Raw genomic sequence first — 7,859 nt, forward strand, 5'->3', positions numbered from 1 at the left:
TTGTTGCGGAGCCCACCAAAACTGGCAAGCGCGGGATACCCCTTTCTCTCTGAGTGAATGGCAATACCATCGTGAAATTCAGACAGCTCTTAAAGCAGAACATACGCTTTTAAAATTTTGAACATGGATCAGAATTCCACACTTTCAAGTCAATTCGGACTAATCCAAAGTCCAGATAAATCACAAAATTGGGAACTCTGGGGGAAAAGATTCTTATGATACAGCATTGCTTCAGGTTTAAATAAAAAGTCAGAAGAAGAGCAAGTGACACGCTGCTTTATTCAGTAGGCCCGACTGCAGACATCATTGCAAAGCAGGGAATTAATTTGAAGAGGCACTAAAATCATTCAACATTTATTTTAATCTAAGAAGCAATAAAACACTTGAAAGATCTAAATTCAATAAGAGAGTCCAACAGCCAGGAGAACCTGTTGATTCATTCATCAATGATCTGATCAGGATGGCAGAAGGTTGTGAATACAGATTTAAAATCTGAATTCATCAGAGACAGAATAGTAGTAGGAGTAGCAGTTGCTGCGTTCTCTGACCTCCTGCAAGCAAAGGAAGACCTAATCCTGGAAAAGGAAATCTAGATAGAATAAATTGTGGTGCAGAGCTCAACCCACAGTTCAGCTAGTTAAGCAACAAAAACACAAGGACACTCCAGGCCAGGGAAAGCAAAACCATGAACCGGCCAGCAGAGCGACCATGCCAAGGCTGTAGAGCAAAGTGCCCCCATAGGTGAGATCAATGTCCTGCAATTTCAGCCCAATGTTTTCAGTGCAACAGGATTGGACACTATGGCAAACTTTGCAGGGCACCCTGAAACACACAGCCCAAAGATTATCCACCAGGTCGAGACTGCAAGCCCGGGAGAGACACAGCCATGCTTCTTGGTGAGGTCAAAGATCTTGGTTTCTCATTTTGGAATGTGGACATTTCAGTCAATGGCCATTTCACAAATGTTAAATTAGACACAGGAGCCAGCATACCAGTCCTGTTGGACAAAGAGCAATGGCTGGTGACCCAGCAGCTGATGCTGCCCACGACCCCCCTTATATGGGCAGGAGGCATAAAACTCCCAGTGTAGGGCTTCCTGTAGGCAACACTGAGATACAAGAATAAAACAATCCGTGAGACCCTCTTTGTGATCTACAACCAAGACTGTTCATGACTAAGTTGAAAAGCCTCTGTTAAGATTAACCTGTTATAGAAGATTGACAAAGTCAGCCAGCAAGGGCCTGGCTCCAAGTACAAATGTGAGTTCCCGAAACTCTTCACAGGATTGCGGTGAATGAAAACGCTTACAGGATCACGCTGAGAGGGGATGCTAGAACTGGGTACCTATTCACACCACACAAGATCCCCCACCCACTCATGAAGCAGGTGCAGCAGCAGCTGGACAAGATGACAAACATGGGAATCATCTCCACAGTCACACAACTAACTACATAGTGCTCTGGGGTGGCCCCAGTCCAAAAACCTGAGTCCATCCATATGTGCGTCGACCTGACGCAGCTCAGTAAAGCCATAGCCAGAGAAGTACATCCCATGTCCTCATTGGACGAAGTCCGGACTAAACTTTCGAAGAGTGTATTTTCAAAACTGGTCCCAAACAGCGGCTTTTGACAACTCCCTCCTGAATAAGAGTTCAGGCTTCTGACAACATTTATTACCTCTTTGGCAGATTCTGCTTTAACTGCCTGCCATTTGGAATATTCCGACATACGATGTTGGCCATTTTCCAGGGCCTTCAGGGAGTCATTTGGATGATGTATTGGTTTCACGGCGCAACAGTGGATGAACGTGACAGGAGACCCATAGCAGTCTTAGAGTGCTGCAGGAAGCAGGGCTGACACTTAATGACAAATACGAGTTTTCCAAAGCATCAATTTGATTCCTGTGCCACGTTGTCAGCAATAAAGGCATTGTAGTAGACCCACAAAGAACCAAGGCTATCAGCGAGTTTCTAACCCCACCCTCAATTCTAGACCTCCAGCAATTCTTGGTGAATCAGTTGGCAAAGTTTTTACTGAGTTTGGCACAGATCACAGAACACTTGAGGCATCTACTTAAGAAAGACTGAGCACGGTGCTGGGACTCACATCAAGAACAAGCTTTCACTTGCATCAAGGCGATGCTGCTCTCCATGGACATTCTGGCCCACTGCGACCCAGTCCTTCCCATCACCATAGCTGCGGATGCTTCATCCACAGGCTTGGGAGCGGTCCTGTTCCAGGAACAACTGGATGGAAGTCCTGTGTATTACAGGTCCAGAGGGCTGTCGGACACGCAGATGAGGTATGTCCTCATAGAAAAGGAAGCCCACACAGTTACATGGGGCATGCGAGAAGTTTTCAGACTGTATCATCGGCTTGAAGGTTACAATCAAAACAGACCACAAGCCACTGGTCTCCTTATTGGATGAGAAAAAGCTAGAAAAGGTGCCTCCCAGAATCCAGAGGTTTCACCTGCGCCTCATGAGGTTTGCCTATGAGATGGTATACATCCAAGTGAAAAATCCAGACAACAGCAGACATACTTTCAGAGGCCACAGTGGACCTCCCAATAAAACAGGATATCAAGCTTATTGAACAACTGGAAATGTACTCCCAATTGACAAGGCAACACCTGTCAGCGACCACAAGTAAACTCCAACAGATCCACCAAGAACAAATGCGCGATGAGGAGTGTGCCTGCATTCACATATACTGCCAACAAGGATGGCCTCAGAAAAGACCAAACAGGCACCATGATTACCTGGTTTGAACAACAAAAACACTTTATAGATGACCTCGTGGTCTATGATGAGCAACTGGTCATCTCAGTCTTCCTGAGGCCTGAGATCCTTCACAAAATACACCAGGGGCGCCTGGGGATCACTAAGTGTAGAGAATAGGTCCAATCTGCTGTCTGTTGTCCAGGCATTTCCAAGGCAATTGAAGACACCATTGCAAATTGCCAGGTGTATGTGTTGTACTAGCAGGACCAAAGATGGCCCGCATCCCTACACAATTCCCAACTGGGCCGTGGGAGAGGTTGGGCATTGACCTCTTCGTCTTCAACAGCAAATCTTTCCTTATAGTGATGAACTACTTCTCCAGATGAGTTGAGGTGAAGCAACTATATACAACTACCACAGAGGCAGTAAGTAAGACACTAAAAGAGATGTTTGCGAGCCATGGCATCCCGGACAATAACGTATCCGATAACGGTGCACAATTTTCAAATGAGCACACTTCGCACACTTTGCCACCACATCCAGCTTCCACCACTAGCTCCTTGAGATACCCACAGTCAAATGGGGAGGCTGAAAGAGAGGTCCATACGGCAAAAGCCCTCCTCAAATAGAACAAGGACTTCCCCACAGCATTGCTCACTTTACAATGTGGCCTGTTCCCATCGGACTTGATGGGAGGGAAACTTTGCACACAAATTCCAATCCTACCAATAAAGCTCATATCAGGATTGGCAACCAAGGATTACCAAGGCATCCAGGCAAGAAAGCAGTCTTACAGACAGAAGCAAGCTTCTCCCTACAACAGCAAGTACTGCACTAGACACTTGCCACAATTACAGAGAGATGACAAAGTCTGGATTAAAGACTTCAATAGAGTAGGTACCATCATTAGGAAGAACGAGGACCAACCTCGCTCCTACCTGGTTGATGCTGCAGAGGGCACAGTCATGAGAAACAAGAGGAGTCACCTCCCCATCCCTAGATTGCCATCCCCACTGTGCAATGGAAAGATATTGAGGAACATACCCAGATGCCAGAACAAGCCCCCATCCTACAGGAAGAACCAGCAGTGACAAAGCCTACAACTCCCCTGACAGTGGTGCGAACAAGATACAGAAGTGTTATAAGGTCTCCAGATTGCATGAAGCTTTGAATTCAAGGACTTGAAGGGAGGAGATGGGGTAGTGATAACGTAGTAATGGCAATTGTTATGATCCTTAGCTGAGGCTACCACTGGACAGGCCTAATCCCAGGGTGGAACTTAACTTGATAGATCCTAACTTTTATTTTTTTGTTTATATACATGGAGAGGGGCTACTGAACAGAGTCATTGGAGTCAGTTAATGAACTTTTAACAAAAAGCATAAAACATTTATTAAACAAGAAAAGATGAACTATATTACAATACTCCTTCACCCACAACTATACCTTTACAGATATATACAGATTTGTAAGGATAACACAAGTTACAAAAGCTATCTTATACTCTCAAGTTCACAGTAATTACACAGTCCATGTACCAATTGGCGACCTGTGGTCTGACACACCACACTCTGAAATCAAGCGACAGATGCTACCCCAGACAGATGCTATGGATCTCTCCTCAACAACCCCCAGACGCTTGTTACATTGTGAGACAACCGGTCTCACTGAACTCCGTCTTTCACACGAGGGTTTCCAATCTCCGCTTTCCAAGAACTCGCCTTGGAATCTTCTCCCAAACCAACGCTTTCTCTCAGATGCCTTCCGCAAGTGTTCACTTCCAGGGTTTTGAACTCTCCTTCCAATATTCCTCTTCCCTGGGTTACCACATGCATTCAAGCTTTCTTCTGCGCTCTCTCCTTCTCACTGAATCAGCTGTCAATAGTAGACTACTGCTTCACATGCCCATAGCAAAGAGTTACAGACCTTCAGTTGTCTCTTTGGACCTTCTGACTTTTTCCAAACCTTTATATCGCATTGACTCTGTGTTCTGCAACTTGAAGCTTTAAACTTGAAACATGGAGCCTTTCTCTGACCCTTACTTTTAATTTCAATTAACAGGACCTTTTCCAGGTTCCTGTCCTTCCTTTGACCAGAAGGTCTGCTTAGAACTTTCTCCTGCTCCACTCCCCATGATTCTTGGGGACTTTCTTCTTTAGCTTGGGACTGGCAAACTGTTCCCTTTGCTGCAGTCTCTCCCTGGCAGCTACCTTCAACCAACTTTAGCTTGGAACTGGTTATCTGAGCTTCTAGGTTGTTTCTGCATGGCAGCTGTCTTCAAAACCAATTGAACAAAACAGCTTCCAAATCAAACTGCTATTCTCTTAAGCTTTTCTGTGTGGGTGTGGGTGGAAGAGCCGTGCCTCTCTGGACCTCTGTTGCTAGGCAACAGCCCAATTTTTTTTACTCTTGTGTTTGCTTACCTTCTCTTTAGGAGACATAAACTCTCATTAGAAATGCAGGCACCTTTTAAAGTGAAACCAAAACTCAACTTGACCTTTTTTTAAACACACAAATACAGAAATACAAATCAAACTTAAACTTTAAAGCTAAACCTAATTCCTAATACCCACAAATGCAAATATAACTTACTTAAACTATCTCTATTTCCTAACACAATGTAAATGTATGATAGTGATAACAATGTAAGACATAACCATAGAAAAGTTACAGCACAGAAGGAGGCCATTCGGCCTATCTTGTCCATGTCAGCCGGAGGACACCCAGGTGCCCTTTCTAATCCCATCTTCCTGCACCGGCCCATAGCCCTGCAGCTTACAGCGCTTAAGATGCAGATCCAGGTACTTTTTAAATGAGTTTAGAGTTTCTGCCTCTACCACCAACTTGGGCAGCGAATTTCAGACACCCACTACCCTCTGCGTAAAAAAAGTTCTTCCTCATGTCCCCCCTACACCTTCTGCCACTTATCTTGAATCGATGTCCCCTGGTTCTAGAATTCTCCACCAAGGGAAACAATTTTATCCTGTCCACTCTATCTATTCCCCTCATAATTTTGTACACCTCAATCAAGTCACCTCTCAGCCTTCATTGTTCTAAGGAAAATAACCCCATCTTATCCAATCTCTCCTCGTAGCTACACTTTTCTAACCCTGGCAACATTCTTGTAAACCTCCTCTGTACTCTCTCCAGAGCTATTATGTCCTTCCTGTAATGTGGTGACCAGAACTGCACACACTACTCCAGTTGTGGTCTCACCAGTGTTTTATACAATTCCGACATTGTATCCTTACTTTTATATTCTATACCTCTGCCAATGAAGGAGAGCTTTCCATATGTCTTCCTTACAACCTTGCCTACTTGAACTGCTGCCTTCAGGGACCTGTGTACTTGTACACCAAGATCCCTCACTTCATCTACCCCTCTTAGTATATTCCCATTTATTGTGTAATCCCTGTAACTGTTTGACCTCCCTAAATGTATGACCTCACACTTCTCTATGTTAAAATCCAGCTGCCACTTTACCGCCCATTCCACCAACCCATCTATATCATTTTGGAGATTATGGCTATCCTCTACACTATCCACTACTCGGCCAATCTTTGTGTCATCTACAAATTTCCCAATCGTGACCCCTGTGTTCACGTCCAAATCATTAATATACAACACAAACAGCAAGGGTCCCAATACTGTGGAACACCACTTGAGACAACTTTCCATTTGCAAGGGCATCCATCAACCATTACCCTTTGTTTCCTGTTACAAAGCCAACCTTTTATCCAGTTTGCCACATTACCCTGCATCCCATGGGCTTTTACTTTCCTGACCAATCTGCTATGTGGGACCTTGTCAAATGCCTTGCACATCCACTGCACTACCTTTATCAACCACTTCCTCAAAAATTCAATCAAATTTGTGAGGCAAGACCTTCCTTTAACAAATCCATGCTGACCATCCCTGACTAGTCGATGCCTTTCCGCATGACAGTTAATCCTGTCACTCAGGATTGATTCTAGTAATTTGCTCACCACCGATGTAAGACTAACTGGCCTATAATTGTCTGGCATTTCCTTTGATCCCTTTTTAAACAATGGAACTACGTGTGCATTTCTCCAGTCCTCCGTCACCTCCCCTGTATCTAGTGAAGATTGGAAAATCATTCTCAGAGCATCTGCTATCTCCTCCCTGACTTCCTTCAGCAGCCTTGGAAACAACCCATCTGGCCCTGGTGACTTATCAACTTTCAAGGATTTCAATCCTTCGAGTACTTCCTCTCTTTTTATGACTATCCCGTCCAATATCTCGTACTGTTCCTCCTGGACCACTATATCTACATCCTCCCTTTCCTTTGTAAACACGGAAACAAACTATTCATTCAAAACCCTTCCCACAGCCTCTGCATCTACACACAAGTTTCCATCTTCATCTCTGATAGGTCCCACTTTTTTCTTAACTAACTTTTTAGCATTAATGTATTGGTAAAACATCTTTGGGTTATCTTTAACTTTACTTGCTAATCTTTTTTCATGCCCTCTCTTTGATTTCCTTATTTACTTTTTTACTTCGTCCCTGCACTTCCTATATTCGTCTAGGCTATCTGCAGTGCTTAGTTCTTTGTGCCTATTGTACGCTTTCTTTTTCTGTTTGATCTTCCCTGTATTCCTCTAGATAACCAGGGAGGTCTAGATTTGGCAGTACCACTCTTATTTTTGTAGGGGACATGTCTACTTTGTACAATTAGGATCTTGCTTTTTAGTGCTTCCCACTGGTTTTCCACTGTTTTATCCTCCAGCAGTGCTGTCCAGTCCACCTCAGCCAAGTCCCTTCTCATTTCTGCAAAATTTGCCTCCCCCCAGTTCAAGACTTTTACTCCTGCCTTATCTCTGTCCTTTTCCATGGTAATGCTAAATCTAGCTGAACTGTGATCACTGTCCCCGATATGGTCGCCAACTGTCACTTCACCCACTTGCCCTTCTTCGTTCCCCAAGACTAGGTCTAGAATTGCATCTCCTCTCGTTGAGTTTGTCACTAATTGGTTGAAAAAATTTTCCTGGACACACTGCATGAATTTTTCTCCCTCAGTGCCCCTTATATTGTTTGAATCCCAGTTGATGTTAGGATAGTTGAAGTCTCCTACTATTATTGCCGTCTTGTTCTTACAAGCAGAAATTTGCCTACA

The sequence above is a fragment of the Cetorhinus maximus genome, chromosome 8 (assembly GCF_964194155.1).
Source record: "Cetorhinus maximus chromosome 8, sCetMax3.hap1.1, whole genome shotgun sequence".
Classification (NCBI taxonomy): domain Eukaryota; kingdom Metazoa; phylum Chordata; class Chondrichthyes; order Lamniformes; family Cetorhinidae; genus Cetorhinus; species Cetorhinus maximus.